Source organism: Tupaia chinensis, unplaced genomic scaffold (assembly GCF_000334495.1).
Source record: "Tupaia chinensis unplaced genomic scaffold, TupChi_1.0 Scaffold000402_1, whole genome shotgun sequence".
NCBI lineage: Eukaryota > Metazoa > Chordata > Mammalia > Scandentia > Tupaiidae > Tupaia > Tupaia belangeri.
In genome coordinates, this window is record NW_006159904.1 from 678,007 (window position 1) to 695,587 (window position 17,581).

The window sequence follows — 17,581 nt, forward strand, 5'->3', positions numbered from 1 at the left end:
AAAAAAAAAAAAAAAAGAATTATATGATTTAACTTTATTTATTTATTTATTTACTTATTTTAATTTGACCAGAGAGGGATAGAGCTGGGGGGTGGGGGGGAGTGAGAAAGCAAGGCACGAGGTCCAGGACTAGAACCGTAGTTCGAACCACCTGCATGGGAGTCCAGCGATGTAACCATTCCACTATCTGCTGGTCCCACAGCACTGATTTATTAGCAAGGTTATCGTCACTGTTTTAAAATGGAGGCAGCAGAGTGCAACAATATTCTTCTCTAGCATGCTTTACACATGCTTCTCTTATGGTTTGGTCTATTAACCAGGAAAGAAAAAAATGAAACTTCCTTTGATGGGTAAGACAACTATTCCTACATGCCTTGCTCATAAAGCCTTTTCTTGAGAGATGGTAAGTCCCTGGTGTCTTAAAGCAACCTTCACGTGTGTTGCAGCAATATTTCATCTATAAAATCTAAACTTTGAGCCTGAAAGGCCTTATACTTAATACAGACACATTTTTCAAAACACATCCTGCCTTTCCTGCTTGTTCCTGTTTTTGCTTGGTTTCATATTTGAGGGGAGTTCTCCGTTAAGTACTTAGGTCCTTCTCTCTTCCCATCCTCACAAAACAGAGTGTAAAGTATCTGAGCTCTATTGATAGATGCTATCGTGAACTGAGCTACACTCGCCTACCTTAGACAGGTACTCTCATATGTAAGACTGACGTTTACTCAGAAGTGTGGCTTTATGAGAAAAGATTTTTTTTTTTTTTTTTTGCTATAGGATGCATATGCTCGCCAGAAAGACAAAGAGAGACAGAGAGACAGAAAGCGAGAAATCACCCCCCAGGGGAATGGCCATGCCATAATCCCTTCTCCACCATTCTCCTCTTCGGATCTTGGACATGTACGCACACGCACCCGGCCTGAGTTTAAGCTACTGGGTTGGGGACTCAAACTGCAGTTGACTACATGGGAGTTCAGTGACATAGCCATTACGCTAACTGCTGGTCCCTGGAAAAAAAAATCTTTTTGAAAGTTTATGCTGGAAGGGGAGGATGAGCTCAACACAGTCACTCTTCAGGAAGGCTCCAACTTAATCTTAGAAAGTGGACTCCATGCTGCTCAATTGAGATACATTAGCCTTTGGGATCAAACTAGGAATGTGAATCTCTAATTATTAAATTCATTGCCTACAAGATACTTGATAAATCTGAAAAGCTAGCTCCTTAACCTAAGTCCATCTCTTCTTTAACTCTACAATTCTGACTTACACTGATCTCAAACTGCTGAATGCTAAATATTAACATTTAGCAGTAACTGTCTTGGCAAACAAAGGGCCTTTTCTGTGCAATCTAGTCCATCTCATTTCTGGTGCAACCTGAGTTGGACAGAATTATAGCTTATGGTTGCTAGGAGAGCTGGGCCTCTGATGGTAGCAGCAGATAGCTTCAGTCCCACTCAGTATAGGCCTAGATAAAAGAAATAACTCTTAGGACTGCAGTTGTTATTGTCTTCCAATTTCCTTTCTCACACACTGTACACAGGTAGTATTTTTCTGTGTGGATACAAAGTGCGTCTGGTTCTCTGGAGACAATTATCTTTGGCCCTTTAGATTCTTTACATTGTGATAATGCTGTATTTAAAGAGGATATTTAAATGTGATATTAAAGAAATATTCAAAAGAAAAAAAACACATGCAATTCCAAAATATCTTTGCACCAAAATAAGCTTGTACTTTAATTCCATTTTTCTATGAACTTTTAGGAAGTACCCACGTATAATTAAGCAGGTGGTAGATGGCTGTCATCAAACTCATGGGAGTGGCCCATGAACTGGGAACTTCAGAACACAAACGCAGCTGTGTCGTAAGCCGCTGGACCTGCCCTCTTGGCAAGGTTGTTCATTTCATCCTCCAGCATTTCGGATCAGGCACCAGAAGATCCACGAATATCCACTCATCTCTGCCCTGGAGAAGGAAAGGGAGAGATACAATGCATTCCTTACTCGTTTTCCAAGGAGCCTCAAAGTTAAGCCAGATGCACCTGCCTGTCCCTTCCTGGAGAACAGATGGGTATGAGCACAAGTAAGATGACCCTGGGAGCCGGGCACTGGTATGGGCAGACTGAACAGTGTAAAGGGTCACTGGGATGGGCAGCTTGCAAAATCTACCTTCCTGGCCCGGGGCAAGTGGGTCTCAAGTCAAGACAGCAGAGCGGGGTCCAGCAGGGACTCATGGAAAAGGTAGTTAATCCAGCACTTCCCAGGAGATCAGCCACATAAGCCCAAAGCCATGAGGACTGAGTGTCAGAGTGAAAAGTTTCAGACATCAAATGATCCAAGCCTCTCATTTTCCAGTTGCAAACGAGACAGGAAGCCTTTAGGTGAAGGTCAGAGCTGACTGGTGACCAGAGGTGCTCATACATAAAAGTAAAAGCTCCTTTCCGGGAGTTCTATGATATCCGACTTGCCCTGCTCCTTACCCAGGAGGGACTCATAACCACTAGTCACCCTGGCAGTGCTAGACACCGCAGTCCTATTCAACTCATTGGATGCTGTGGCCTGGGATTCAGAGGGGAGCTAGAAGTGTTGAGAGAGGGCTGTCTGAAGTCTCAGGGTGAGGCGACTCCCCAGAACTCATTCACTGCCATGCCAGCCTGACCGCACCAGATCTTAACTTGCAGTCGGGGCTGCATGAGACTCACAAAAGATATAAAAGGATAAGCTTGGCAAGGAATGGATGTGCTCAGTTGCAGAGGGAGGCCCTTGAGCCCCAAAGAAAGTACACGTACCCACACACACACACACATACACCACAAAAAAGTTCTCTGCACCACACCTGCCTTTCCCAGATGGGACTCCCTGCGCAAACGCCTCCTCCTCCTCCGGGATTTTCCTACGGTGTAGAAAGCTCCTCCCTCGACTGAAACTCGTGCGATGCTAGCGCCCAGCGCCCGCCAGTGCGGCTGGGGGCGACGACGAGGGGGCCCCGCTCGCTGCCATTGGTTGTGCAGACCGAGGCGGGCGGAGGGACGCCTCGCCCTCTGGGCCGAACCCGCAGTCGGGAACCGACTCCCGCTGCGCCAGCTGCACGCTGTCAGCTAGTGGCCTCGCGTCTGGTTTTTCCGCGGCCGCTTGGTGGGCGCGGGTCGCCGCGACAGGGGCGCAGCCGCTCCGACATCGTCCCTTGAGATCGCGCGTCCGGACCAGCAGGTGAGTGAGGGGCTTTGGAGGAGACCGGAGAGCCAAGAGCAGAGTGGAGAGCGGGAGAAAGGCGGGGTGCCAAGAGCTGGGGAGGCTCGCTGTCCACGAGGGTCGCCTAACTCTTCGCCTGAAGCGACCTCTGGTCCCGGGGGCTGCCTCCCTCCGGATCATCTTCCCAGACTCTCCCCGGCCTCCTTGAGACGTGGGTCTGCCTGTGGAGCATCCCTTAAATGTATCCCTTTTGTGCCCCGCCGTGTCCTTACGGTCACGGAGCAGCTACCGCTGTCGGCTCTCCGCCTTTGGGGGTGACGCTGTGGGAACTGCGAGGAGCCTGGCTCGGTGTGCTTGGCCCCGGGGGGACCTGCCTCAGCCCCGCAGACGGCGCGAGCCGGGAAGGTCTGACCTCGCGCGAGCCGCTGCAAAGGTCGATTCCTCCGCGCAAGTGTGGACGGTTCACATTTTGCAGAGTTGTGTATCTAGGTTTATTGTATTTTTGCCTTTGCGGCGTGTGTGGTCATGCTTGTCTTTGTTTTGCGCTTATCTACATTTCTAGGATCATCTGTCCCTTCCCGGGGACCCGCCACACTTACACTGACAGCGGCTTTGCACCTTACAGCGCTCGCTAGTCTTTTCAGTATCTTCGGGTGGCTTCGAACCCGGGGAAGTTTTACCTGGCGCTGAACACTTGCGTTCCCCAGCGGTGGTTGCCCGAGTTTCCAGGAAAACCAGCAGGTATTGCACCCGCGACCTTTCCCTTTCCCAGGATCTGATGAAAAGCCTGCAAATATTTCCCGGTCGAGGTGCTGGGATTATGAGCAAACTGAGTTCTCATTTAGGACGGAGCTATGCGATGCGCCTGTCTCTGGGGAGCAGAGAAACAGACACAGAAACATCTTGTCAAGGATCAGGTTTGGGGGCTTGTTGCCTCTGCCCTTTCTGCCTCCAGATGCCCGCGCCCCGCTAGGCTCCGTTTGGTCTCGCACTCCAGAGACGGGGTCTGTTTCTTAATGTCCCTCATTTCCTCAGCCGGGTCATTTTCTTGCAGGGAAAAAAAAAAATCTGCTAAAGTGACTAGTCCGGTGATTCTTTGTGGCGGATGGCTGGAGGACATCGCAAAGCTAAAGCGTTTAGTACAGCCCACACTACAGGTGCAAAGGGCAGGGAAAACTGACAGCCCTTACCATCTCTGTTGTCCAGTGCCCAGCCTGGGGATCACGCCCCAGGATGTTTTTTCTCTGTTGCATTTTACTTAGATTTTCCAGATTCCTTCCCACAACAATCTACAAACAGAGAAAGAGACAAGTGGTAGTCTTCTCTAAAAAGTTTACCTCTTAATGCCATTTTACTGTCCAATGCATCTTCTTTAAAATAAATAAATAATTTGTTCAACTATGCAGCTAGGCTGGGTGTTTTAGCTTGGTGGTAATCTGGCCCATAGAGGTTCTTAAATACCTTTGTTTGTGACTAAATATGCTTTATTTGGCTTAGTAGGATGGTACCTTGTCCTCTCCACCACTAGGTGTAGGACGCCCTTTATAACCAGCACATAGTGGATGTGTAAAACAAAGGCTGTTTGCAGTGCATGTGAGGGAGGCTGCCTGTCACAGAGCTACCCTGACAGCACTCACGGGCCTGGTCACCTTCTAAAGCTGGGCATTGTTGGAATAGGGAACTGAATACCAGAAAGTAAGTGGGATAGTCCGCTTTTGTTTTGCTTTTAGAGGGCTTTTTTTTTAACTTATTAATTTTGGTTCCTCTACTCATGACAAAGTGCTTTGAAGAGCTCAATGCATATTCATGGTTTTCATTAAAGATGCCTGATCGAAGGTAAAATCGATGCTGTTCTCCCTTGCTGCTGAATAGTTCAGCACAACAGATTTTACTAGACGTCTGTGATGTGCACAATCACGTCAGGGATTAAAGAGATACGCAAGGACAAGTCATCAAATCCATCAGAGAGTTGATTTGCAGGTTTCTTGAGTTTCTATATTTTTTCAATGAGAACAGATGAGAGATGACACAGCTGATTGGTAAGAATGATTAATCATACTGATTATTAAGTCAATTTGGAGTTACAGATTCATTATAAAAATGAAAAATTAACCCAGCACAGGCAAAATTCTCTGATTCGACCTATATTCTAAATCCAGTCTGAGCTAATTTGGTAATAGTTCTGTGGGCTTACTCTTCTCCCTGCCCTCATTTTTAAATATTTCTCTTTTTTCCTTCTTTTTTTAAAAAAAAGTTTGCAGAGAGCTGACCCATAATCTAGTGGTTAGGATCCTACATGGCTAACTGGAATTTAAATCTAGTCTCATTGGCTTAAAAAACATGCTGAGCGCATGCCCCTCTTCTCCCAAAGAGATGGAGACATGGAGGAGAAAGAATTGAGGCATCAGTGACCTCATCCGATTGTGGGAGTGCTTTCTCCCTCCGACCCTCACTCTCTGTCTCTCTGGCAAATGCACATATTCTCCGACAATTGAAATATAGTGTGTGAGGTTTGTATAGGCGTTTTTATATATTATGAACTACTAAGGAAAACCAAAACATAAAATCGTGGCCAAATTGTTGTGCTTTGCTCATCTAGGTCTTCTAAGTAGTAACAAGAACCTGGAAAACAATTTCTGAAAGATACTTGATAGCAGGCTTTTTTTTTTTTTTTGATCTGACTTGCCTGGCACCTGGCACCCATGAACCATTCAGTATTTGTTGAATGGAACCACAAGCCAAAAGGGAATGTTGAGGAAGAGTGCTATTTACTTCAAATCTATTTGTGGATCATATTATAATATATTACTATATTATTATAGAGCATCATAGACCTAATTTTTATAGAGTGTCATTACTGTTCATAATGAAAGCCTAAATGAATAAATAAAGCCTTTAAGTTAGTTCATGAAATAAGGAACCTAACAAAGAAGTTCAAATGTTAAGTGCAGAAGTTGGCATGATTCTTTGTAGCCAACATATGTACATGGAGGATTCGAGTCAGAGGCTTCCATGAAGAAGTCCTTGGCATGCAAATGAGGTGCAGCTTTGGCCTAAAATTCAGGAAGTCTGTCTGTGCATTCACTGGCCATTTCCGGTCTAAGTTAGCAGGCTTCTGAGACAACTGGAGTCCCTTCAGTTCTGATTCTGAAGTGGTAGAGTGTCCTGAGATGCTCCCTCTTGTGATGTAGAATGCCTGATCCAAGAGATACTTAGGAATAGGCCTTTTCTCATGTTCACATCTAGAGCCAGGACATAGTCATTATTTAGGTTTTACTAAATCTAGCAGTTAAAAAGACAGAGAAGAAGAGAGAGAGCAAGAAAGAGATTCTAAGAAGTCAAGTAGCCATGTACACTGTAATGGTATCTCTATGCATGAAATGCCACAGTCCAGCCAAAATCGTGCCAATATTCAAAGCTCCAAATTCATATCGAGAACAGGAAACATCATCGATATTTCTTGAGTTACTAACTTTTAAATCCCCATCTATCAAGTTATATTACAATGGGAAATTAGTCAACCCAGGTTTACGATTTGTATTATGAGCTCGATGGCTGATGCCTAAATTGTTATAGAGCATGGAAAATATAAGCCTTTCGAGTTGTTAAAGGGTCAGTTAAGAAAGTAACAGCTGGGCCCAGCCATGGTAGTCTGCATTGGATGCTTCTGTTCATCAGGCTGAGGCCAAATGGGAGTGCCTGGGTTTGACTCCTGACCGATCTCGAAAAGCTGTGTGCATCTGTGGTTCCAGCTACATAGGAGGTTGAGACAAAAGAATCACAACACAGTGAGGCCCTATGTAAAAAAAACATCGCATATGCATGCATGTGCACACATGCTTGTGTACACATACACAAGCTTATGTACACCTACACTATAAAAAAAGGGAATAGATCTGAATCTAACTTTTGGTAGGAAGCAAAAGGATAGGTGGTTGTAAGAATTTGTTTAAATTCAGAAAAACAAAACAATGACTTAAACCACAGTTAAAACACTAACTCAGTTCATTCAGAGAATATTCAACATAAAGATTCACTTCCTAGGACAAGCAAAATAGCACTATATTTTTTCTTTTTTGGAGAGGTTTTTGCTATAGGGCGTGTGCATTTGCCAGACAGACAGAGAGAGACAGAGAGACAGAAAGCGAAAAATCACCCCCCAGGGGGGTTGGCCACGCCGCAATTCCTTCTCCTCCATGCTCCTCTCGGGATCTTGGGCACGCACGCACGCACACGCACCCAGCGTGAGTTTAAGTCACCGGGTCTGGGACTCGAACTGTGGTCGACTACATGGGAGTCCAGCAACATACCCATTACGCTAACTGCTGGTCCTGAAAAATAGCAGTATTTTTGATGAATTTGCCACAATAGTCTGCTACTAATTATAAGTGCCCAGTAGTTTACCAACTATTGTGAATTAAACTGGCTTGGTTCTTACTCACTTTCAATTTCTCTGCGACCAGGATTATAGCAGAGGAATATACACTTCTTATTTCATAAATATGTCATTCACAACATCCTGTCAAATGCAACTTTTACTCAAAATACAATTAAGCTTTATTAGGAAGATAAGCTTTCTGGATTGAGGGTCTTAAACTTTGAAAAAAAAATGTTTCAAATGAACCATTTCAAAGGATTGTGTTAAGTATAGACAGGATGAAAGAAGAAGAGAGAGGAAAAGAACAGTAAGGGAAGAGGAGAAAAAGGAAGGAGGAAAACAATTTCTGGGCTTAAAAATAAGCAGTATTTCACTGCATATGCTAAGATTAGATTTTATTTCTATTTCTTAGTGGAAACACCTATATTGCTTTTACAAAACAGTACATGTTCTTTGTATCAAAATTCAAAAATAGAAATGCACAAAATAGAATTCTAGTGTACCCCTAATACCATCTTCTAAGAAAAACATATTTAACAGCTTGGTACCTAAGCTCTTGTTTTGTTTTTCGTCTAAAATTGTGTGTGTGTGTCTGTGTGTGTGTGTGGTAGGAAGAGAAGTAGCAGTAGTAGTTGTTTAACAAAAATGAATTCATACTCCACATTATTCTGAAACTTACTCTCTTGACTTAGCCATATATGCCCAGCATCTTTCTATATTAGAGAATACAATGCTTTTTAATAGCATCAGAATACTCCATTATATGAGTCTTCCACCATTTTTAACCAATTCTTGATTCATGGCCATTTTGGTAGTTCCAGTATTTAACTTAAAAAACATAGGATAAGTTCTTAGAATTTTTAAATTTATACAGTTAACCTATAATACTATACATTTTGGGGTGAAAATAAAGCTGATATATACATATCTATGAATACATGTCTGACTTTGGCATAAACCTCAGTGAGTAGAATGAACATACTACAAACTAGCACCTAGCTGGTCTATATAGCTTACTGCAGTCATTAAATAGGTATTTTTTAATTTAATTTTTAATTTCAAGAAAAACAGTTTTAGTTTTAATAGATCAAAATTTAAAAATGTTAAGAGAAGTTTTCTCTTTTTTTTTTTTTTTGAGAGATTTTTCACTATAGGGCATGTGTGCTCACCAGAAAGAGAGAGAGACAGAGAGACAGAAAGTGAGAAATCACCCCCCCAGGCGGGATGGCCACACCGCAGTTCTTTCTCCTCCATTTTCCTCTCGGGATCTTGGGCACGCATGCACATGCGCCCGGCGTGAGTTTAAGCCACCAGGTCCGGGAATCAAACCGTGGTCAGTGGAGTCCAGCGCCATAGCCATTACACTAACTGCTGGTCCCAAGAGAAGTTTTCTTAAAGCTTAAAACCAGGAAAAAGGAAAGGATTTAGTTTAAACAGTAGGTAAATGAACCTATCCACAGACCAAGAGAAAACAAAAATCCTTAAATATGGAAAACAAAGCATAGAAGAAAATCAGTAATGTTTTAGTCAAAAGTCATAAAATTCTATTTCACCAGTTCATGCTCATGTAATTAATCTCTCTTCTGTTGAATTTGTAGTGCTACTGTGGTCCGATCTTTCCATTTGGATTCTGGAAGTTAACACTGAACTTATAATAACATTGAAGTTATTATTGATTTTTCCAGACTTGTTCCTACCATTAAGCTGGCCATTCCCTTGGTTGTTTTTTGTATTCTTATTTCTGTGTTCGACTTTAGTTTTCCTGGTCAAGCACTCTGTTCAGAACTTCTTGGAGAGCTGGTCTGGTGTTGGTAAATTCTTTAAAAACAAATGTTTTTGTCTTTTCTTCCCATCTGATGGATAATTTTGCCAGGTATAGTAGTTTTGGTTGTAATTGTTTTTCACTTAACACTTTGAATATAATTTCCCATTATTTCCTTGCTTGTATTGTTTCTGAAGAGAGATCCAACAATAGGCTAATGGGATATTCTTTGAAAGTAACTTGATGTTTCTCTCTTAGCAATGCTAGTATCTTGTTTCTGTCTATGGTTTTGGCCAATCTGGCTATGATGTGCCTTGGAAAAGATCTTCTTGAGTTGATTCTATGTGGGGTCCTTCGTATTTCTTGAGTCTGGAAATTTGAGTGCCTCTCTAGGTTTGGGAAGTTTTCTTCAGGATTTCATGGAATAGATTAGCAATGTTCTCAGTTTCTTCACCTTCTGGGATACTGATTATCCAGATGTCTGAGTATTTAATGATATCCAATATTTCTCATATATGATTCTCATTTTGGGGAGGTTATTTTCTCAGTCTTGTTTGGTGAATTTTTCTAGGTCAGAGGTTCTGTCTCCTACATCTGAGATTTGATTTTCTGCATGATCTAATCTGCTTTTAATACTTTTAAGGGTGGTTTTGGTTTCTTGTATTACAACCTTCATCTCTAACAATTCCATTTGATTCTTTTTATGGTGTGTATTTCTTTTTTCAGATCGTGCAAGAATTTCCTCACCTCCTGGAACTCATTGTCTCTTTTCTCTTGCATCTTCTGGAGTTTGTTATCCCTCTTCTCTTGCATCTCTGTTAGCTTTGTTACTATGAATATTCTGAACTCTTTATCTTACATTTCCATAAGTTCCAGTGTATTGTTTGTGAGGACGAGGAGTTATTCTTCTCTCTTTGGGGAGAAATACGTTCTTGGCTTCTCATACTTATGTGCCTTTGATAATCTGATGGATTATACATTTTTTCCTAATTTTTGGAGTTAAATTGAGCATTTGAAGGCATGCCGGAGGTGTTCTACAATATCTCCGCAGTTCTGTCTTTCCCCCTTCGGGCAACAGATTCTATACCAATTGAGGATTACTCTGACCTTACTAGATCATGGGGTAAGGAGGGTGAAGTCTGGGCAGAAAATCTTCAGTTGTTCTAGTCCCTGAAAGGGGCCGCTCAGAGCTCAAATGTAGATTGCTTGTGATTGGCCTTTCCTACTAGATCTTGGGGTCAGAAGAGTCAGCCCATAATGACTTTTCGCTTTTAAAATCTTTTCACTGATACTCAGCATTCATATAGAGATGTACACATATCATAAGAACATAATTTATGTGTTCAATTTGAAATGCACCCAGCTCAAAAAAAGATATTTACCACTGTTCTCTGTAATTACCCATCAGATGCCTTGGCAACCTGATATTCTAACAATCCCTCATAAGAAAATCTATGGTGAGTTTGTTGACCTCAGCTTACGTAAGTCAGATGACAGACATATCAAGGCCATTTTAAGATTTGATGGTGAAGTGTTGACTCGAATAGGAGAGTATCAGACCTTCAAAAATACTCCTTGACAACAAGGTTGATCTACTTCACTGGATGAATTTCCAAGATCCTTCACTCATTGCATCATTATCTTTCAGTGTGTGTGTGTGTGTGTGTGTGTGTGTGTGTGTGTGTGTAGATGTAGCCTTAGGATATATGTGGTCACAGGAGAGAGAGACAGAGACAAAGACAGTGAGAGGAAAAGTAAGAAATCACCCCTTTCTCCAGGAGGGATGACTATGCTCCAATCCTTTCTCCTCCATTCTCCTCCTGGCTTCTTGGGCACTCATTCACATACCCTCGGCATGAGTTTCAAGCCATCATGTCCGGACTGAACTGCAGTCAGCCGTGTGGGAGTCCAGTGATGTAACCACTACGCTATCTGCTGGCCCCAGTTTGGGTCTTAAATTTGCTTGGCACATATTTTTAATCTTATGGTAAAAAAATCTCCAGAGAACAGAAAATCTGAACTTGCTCTTCATAAATTTTTCTCTTATTGGCCATCCAGTTCACCTCTGAGTCTAGAGTGGATTTGGAGTTGGAAAAGAGGTCCTTGGCTCCCAATTTGAAGTTTATGTTACCAATTGAGTCTTTTGCACATCCTTTTTCTGAAGCAGGCCAATATAAATAGTCACGTTTAAAATTACTTTATGGGCACTCAGTTTCCTGATTTTTAAGAACTTACAGCTGTCTGATCATATGAAAACTTTTTTCCTTTTGTTCTTAATGCTGCTTATTTGGATTTTGTTTTGATGTTTTTGTTTGTTTTTACAGGAGAAAGTTAATATTGAGAGAGGCTATAAGGAAAGAAAGTATAAAGTAGATACGTGAAAAATATCTAAAGTTAGCTACACAATGAATGAAAAGAGAAAATATTTGCTCCTTTTGTGGTCATCTATTTTCATTCTTTTTACTCCTTCTTCTAAGAAGCTGAATTTTCCTAGCAGCAATGCTAAGGCTATCCCTGGTCACATCACCATGGCCAGGGCCTGCAAACAGTGCTACTCATGTCACAGCATGCGCCAGTGTCCAACTTGTATTTTTGGTTACTATTTATGATGAGATAGGGAACTTGTGCTATATGTATATAAATCAAGTAAGGCAATAAGTACTTTCAGCTTAGCTAACTTCTTCTTTTTTTTTTAATGTAGCAAGACTTTTTTATTTTTTGATTGACAGAGAACACATGTTCTTGCCAGAGAGACAGAGAGAGGGAGAAGGAGAAAGCACCCTTCAATGGAGCTGGTCATGCTGCAATCCCTTCTCCTCCATTTCTCCATTCTGTCAGGATTTGGGGCACACATATACAACTGGTATGTTTTTCAAGTTGTCAGTCCAGGATCAAAGCACTGCAGGGAAGTGGCTTAACCACTAGGCTATAGGCCCAGCATAAGACTTTTAAAAAAAAAAGTTTATTTATTTACTCTTCTACAAGAGACAGGCTCTCTCAACAGGGTCCTGATGCAATGATCTAGCCCCAGCAACAATTGTCCAGTGTATACAAGGAGACCTTGGGATGCAAACCTAGGACCCTCTTGTCACAGAGGCTCCAGCATCACAGAGGCTGGTCCAGTAACAAGTCTCTCTGATGAAGGAAGCAGTGCGTTCGTCCCAAGTTCCTCCTCTCTAAGCACTTGTAACCACTGGGTCACTTCATTGAGGAAGTCAAGTGGCTACTTTTAATGTCATCAATCTCTAATATGCACTTTGTAGTCAAATTGAAAATGAATAAAAACATAAACATTTTTTCCAGGCTAATTTTCTTTTGAAAATTTTTATTGTTTTTTGCTCTTATTTGCTTTGCTTTGGTTTAGCCTTGAGATTGAGCTGCTGACAACACCATGCATTGATGTTCCCAAATGCCATGAATTATAATGAACTCCCCCCACAAAAGTGAGAGTTTTCCTTGACCCTTTTCTCCACAGATGAGTGTAGTGTCACAGGCCATGATTAAAAGGCCTTCTAATTGTTAGAAGATGGAATTATTAGGGAGTTTAACTTAAAGCATATTTTAGTTTTTTAAAAAATGCATTCTGTTTTTCTTTTCTTTTTTCTTTTTTGGAGAGATTTTGCTATAGGGCATGTGTGTTCACCAGAAAGACAGAGAGAGACAGAAAGTGAGAAATCACCCCCCAGGGGATGGCCTCGACACAATCCCTTCTCCTCCATTCTCCTCTCTGGATCTTAGGCACACACGCACATGTGTCGGGCATGAATTTAAGCCACCGGGTCCAGGACTCGAACCACAGTTGACTACGTGGGAGTCCAGTGACATAGCCATTATACCAACTGCTTGTGCCAAAATGCACTCTGTTTCATATCTAGTCAAACAACATTGACTCACTATCAAAATTCAAAACTTTTGACTTTTATTGTAGTCTTTGAAATATATTTGTTACAATCCTCCAGTTATGTTCACAAGAACAGATCGCAGTACTCACAGCATAGTTTCTCATTCTTTCCTCAGTTATCCTGATGAACACCTGACTAAATAAATCTAACCTTTGATAAATACTATTAAAAGATACACTTGGTTGATTAAAAAAAGTAGTATGGGCAGTTTGCTCTGGAATTTGGGACTATTCATGTTATTGCTATAACTAAAAATAGTTGTGAATCTTAGGGAAGGGTCATCATTATTCTTTGCTATGGAGTACTTACCCTTGTGAGTAATCTTTATGATTTTATACAAAATTATTCATTAATTAATTTAATATTCCTATGCCTGTAAAAATAGGACAAATATGAGTTAACTAAGAAGCCTCAAGTTTCTGCATATCTTTATTCTTTCATTCATGTAAGCATCCAAAAAATATTATTGATCAGCTTTACTACCTATTCTGTGCAGGTCTGTGGCTATAAAGTCAATAAAATGTTGGTCCTTTATTCTACAGATTCAGTCTATTATGAAGCCTTGACAGGCAGGTAGATAAATATAAATATAAATATAATGCAATGGAAGGAAGGCTAGAGTAGGTAGGAAGGTACACGAAGTAACACAAGATGCAGAAGAGGGAGCCAGAAATGTGGGTGTCCATAGAGAAAATTAGGGGAGGGTTCTTTTTTAGGGAGATTTTTGCTATAGGGTGCATGCTCTCACCAGAGAGAGAGACACACACACGGAGACAGAGACAGAAAGCAAGAAACCACCCTCCAAAGGAGGATGGCCACACCACAATCCCTTCTCTATTCTCCTCTTGGGATTTTAGGCATGCACCCAAATGTGTCTGGGTGGGTTTGAAGTCACTGAGTCCAGGAAGTGAACTTCTGTCACTTATGTAGCAATCCAACAACATAACTGTTACACCATCTGCTGGTCCCAATTGGTAGGGATTTAAGTTATCAGGGAATAACAAAATGAAAGAGGAGGGAAAGCAGGGGTGGAGTCTTGGGTGGAGTTAGGGAGGGGACTCATGCAAATGTAAGAATTAAACATAAGCATTTTAAAAAGACTTTGGGAAATGAAAAACAATTTGATATGTCTGGACACCATTTTAAGTAAATGGGGGAAGAGAGACTGAAAAAGTAGCCTGTGGTCAGATAATAAGGGATAAAGAATATAGTATAGATAGTACAGGAGAGATCTTTTAGATTTCTTACTCGAGGAGTAACTATAGGGATTATATGTATACCAGACTAATGCACATAATGGTATTTTATAACCTTCTTGCATGTAATACATAGTTAATGAGCATTGACTGAATGATTGAATGCATCAATTGCTTTTCTTAACCAAAAACAATACTATTGACTTATTACTTGTACAGTGAGTTGTTTTTCTATTAGAGGTTATGAGTTAGTCTTAATATCTTCATTCTCTCTCACCTGTTCCCATTTGAAACCATTTGTGCATCTTTAAGAGACAGCTGGAGAGGATTATTCTTATTCAATAGCCTCATCGTGTTTCGGTTTATTAGAGAATTATGTTTTTAGTCCCACCCCTAACTCTTAGCCTCTTAAATCCAACTCTTACATGAATCAAAGCTAACCCAAACATACTTAAAATCATCTTTCTCACTAGTGCCATAAAAGGATTTTAATATATTAAAAGTATACATCCTGCAACTCAGTTTTTTGGAGTTTGACTTCTTTACAGTCAAATATTTAGAGACCCATCATACACTCTGCCATCACAGAGTTTATCTAAAAATTGAGATCTTTTGTCAGGCAGTAGAAAGTAGATTATACTGTAATAACAAGCTAACAAGAAAAGTTTACCCATTGTTGATATGTGTCAATAGAGCCAGTAAAGGATAAAGCAAATCATGAATAATTGTCATGGTCACTCAAGAACTCATACTGAGAAGCAGGAAAGTACTTAGAATCACTGCAGCAAAGGCCAGAGGTGTGACAAGTCTCACACTAGGTCTTACATTTGCTATTCAGAAGTTTCTTGCATCAATTTTCCTATACTTTATCTGCCAAAACAAGTCATATGTCCACCTGAATTCAGAGGGGGTGGAAACATAGAATCCTACTACAAGACTGGAAGAGAAACATCAGACACACTATGTGAAAAGCACCAATGACGAGTCTCCAGTGTATCTCTTTTCTACCTTCAGCCTGTCCAGAGAGAAGGAAAGTAATGAACATAGCATCTGGAGACATAGGGATATAGACAGGAGGATAATTTCAATCCTACCTCTAAGCAGCTGAGTGGCTGTGGGCAAGTTCTTGAGTTTTTTGAGCCATCCTTTCTCAAGTTAGAAAAGGTGGACAATGGGACCAGCAATTGGCATAATGGCTATGTTGTTGGACTCCCATGGAGTCGACCGCGGTGCACGTCCTGGACCCGGTGGCTTAAACTCATGCCAGGTATGCATTTCCAAGATCCCAAGAGGAGAAGGGATTGCGATGTGGCCATCCCCCCTGGGCGTTGATTTCTTGCTTCCTGTCTCTCTGTCTCTCCCTGTCTTTCTGGCAAGCGCACGCACCCTATAGCAAAAACCTTTCCAAAAAAGAAAGAGAGAAAGAAAGAAGAAAGAAAGAAAGAAAGAAAGAAAGAAAGAAAGAAAGAAAGAAAGAAAGAAAGAAAGAAAGAAAGAAAGAAAGAAAAAGAAAAAGATAATTATATAACCTTAAGAGAAAAGGTGGAGAATAACAGTAACTATTCCAAAAGTTATGGAGATTAGGAAAAAATACACATGCTTACACACAGGAACACAGATCCAAAACTGGAATATGCCTTTTTGCAATAAATATTGGCAGCAATAATATATTTGTGCTCATTGTTATTTTTCCAAATGGGTTTGTTTGGACATGCTTTCCCCTTCATGAGCATCCTGGCCTCTGTCTATTGTTCTGCAGACAGACTGCCCTTCCACAATGACTTTGGGGAGTTCCTACCACTCTTCTGATATGGCATGTTCCTCACCCCAGCCTACACTTTTTAAATAAAAGAGTGCTAAGACTAAGATGTAAGAACAGTGATGGATGAATATGTGCTTCTGACCAAGGCTATTCCTACAACTGAATAAAAAACACAGAGCACACAACCCTCTAAGGTAAGGCCAAGAGCTCACCGTGATAAAGGACAAAGTCAGTCAGTGACATGTTGTAAGAACGTTAGCCCTGATTTCCTTGAATAAAAGCATATCTCCATATTCTGAAAGACTGTGTAGCTATTTTCTACAGGTCACCAGCACAGTAGCATGTTTTCTACAAATAATTCCTAGTGATATTTCAATTTCATCTCACTACATTTTTAAGTTGGAATACATCCTGGGAGAATTTGAGCCTACCCTTGTTTATTGCTCCATATTGTCTTTGACAAGTTCTGGTCCTGAATCGTTATCTAAAATGACAACAGGCTGCCAAGGACTTGATTTCCTCCCACACTTGATAGCCTGCCATATCATTTTGTTCTGTTACGAGGAACACATAGACATTTTCCTTGTTAGCCAGACTTCTGGGTTCACTGTGCTGCTGAGAGAGAAATAGAGTGCATCCAAACCAGCTCTGCTGCTCCATTCGCACCAGGAGTATCAGGATCAAGGGAAGCCCAATACAAGAGCTTGCTTTCTGGATGTAAGACACAACATCCTCCTTCTGCTTCCTGCCTCCCCTGGTATACCTGAAAATCCAGGAAGACCCACTTCATATCCACAAGAGATTACTTTGTCTCCTTGTAGAGACGGTGTTTTACATAACTTCTGTCTAAAATCTGACTCGCCTGGTACTCATCATTGCAGGATAATACCTACCTATATCCTCAGTTGTGTGATTGGTGATTACCAGAAAAAGGCACTATTCATGTACTGTTCTTTCTTTTTAAAATTTGCAGCCAAATTTTACACTGACAAGATTCAATTTCTGAATTATTTATTGGCCTCTATTTCACAAGATTCTGACCTGGGGCCAGTTGATGAAACAGCAGTAATGCAACTGGACCCACATGGAAAGAACCCAAGATCTCAGAACTCAGAACTTTCTTGAGCATGCCAGGTGCACACATATGCCCATAATTAGGTAGGGCCAGTTGAGACGGGGGGTAGATGGTGGCATCAAGACCCTTTTGGGGTATTTCTCTTTCTCTCTCACTCCATTTTTCTCTCTCTCTCTTCCTCGTCTCTCTCTCTCTCATGAAAGAAAGAAACTTAAAAAAGATTCTGACTCTAGACTGAGTTCAGGGGGTGAAGATTAGCCTTTTCTCATATTAGAAAACTCATCCAAACTGGGGTGATCCCGAAGGTGGTTGATAGTT

The 17,581-nt window shown here is 41.3% G+C and overlaps 1 protein-coding gene across 2 annotated transcripts in view; it reads left to right on the forward strand.

Moving 5' to 3' along the window:
* Positions 1–3,012: 3,012 nt before the first annotated feature.
* The window catches only part of SERTM1 (serine rich and transmembrane domain containing 1), a 30,657-nt gene continuing 16,088 nt past the window's right edge, over positions 3,013–17,581 (forward strand). The window contains exons 1-2 of one of the 2 annotated variants that reach the window (XR_001370784.2): positions 3,013–3,206; positions 3,751–3,929. The gene's annotated coding sequence lies outside the window, so the exon portion shown is untranslated. The remainder of the gene's footprint in view (positions 3,207–3,750; positions 3,930–17,581) is intronic. The other variant, XM_006154181.3, reaches the window with a different exon arrangement.